Source organism: Triticum aestivum, chromosome 1A, assembly GCF_018294505.1.
Source record: "Triticum aestivum cultivar Chinese Spring chromosome 1A, IWGSC CS RefSeq v2.1, whole genome shotgun sequence".
Taxonomy (NCBI): Eukaryota; Viridiplantae; Streptophyta; class Magnoliopsida; order Poales; family Poaceae; genus Triticum; species Triticum aestivum.
In genome coordinates this window covers 338842033-338842969 of record NC_057794.1, presented here as the reverse complement: position 1 = coordinate 338842969, position 937 = coordinate 338842033, and positions in this window count along the sequence as shown.

Here is a 937-nt window from a genome sequence, read left to right as displayed (position 1 = left end):
CCGTTCGCCGGATCCGAGCCACCATTTTTTAGTTTAGGTAATAAAAACCGACCGGTTTTTTAGAAACCCTAGATGTGTTTTTTTATTGTTATCGGTTCGGTTTTCTCGGTTTAGTTATTTAGCGGACGTTCGTCCGTTCGTTCGTTTTAACGAACACTTTTCGCCGTTTAGGTTCTCACAGCAAACGTTCGTTCGTTAGTCTTTTCTTTTTATTTTTCGCCCAGGGACCTATCCGCGATTACTTTATCGCAGATTAGCCCCTGATCTTCAAACGCCCGTTGTTTCTTAACCGTTTGTCCAAATCCAGTGAAACCAACGCCAAAATCTTCGTCTCAAACCCCTCTTTCTGTTTAATCAACTTGAACAAGGGTTTGACAAACTAAAATTTTGGTTGCAAGCAGATTTGGTTTTGAAGTTCTTTTGATCGTAGTTTCAGTTTCGTAGCTCCGATTTGATTGTGTCTTTTTGCAGATCGAATCTCTTCAGTTGAGTTTTCAGATTTGATCTTCTTATTTGATTTTTATCCGTGTATCTTTGCTTGATTGCTTATGTATGCTACTGTTTGTTTGCGATAGAATTCCCGGAGTGCGCAGCATGCTACTATGAGTCACTAGGTTTTGCAGATCATCAGCAAGGCAAGTAACGCTTTGATCATACTCTTTTCTTACCCAGTTTTTATGCATTAGTTACAACCCTCAAACATTGCATGACTAGGATCTCTTAACATGTGGGTTTTGGGAAGTAGATGATGAGGTAGAACCTATTGCCCTTTTATTATCAAACCCTTGGGAGTTACTCCTACGTTATGCTTATATCGCCATGCTATGCTCGTAGACGTGGATTGGGTTTGAGAGTATCCCTGACAGATGTGAGGTTATTAACTAATGGTAAACTTAAGGTGGCTACTTAAATACACAGCTGGGTGGATTGGTTGCGG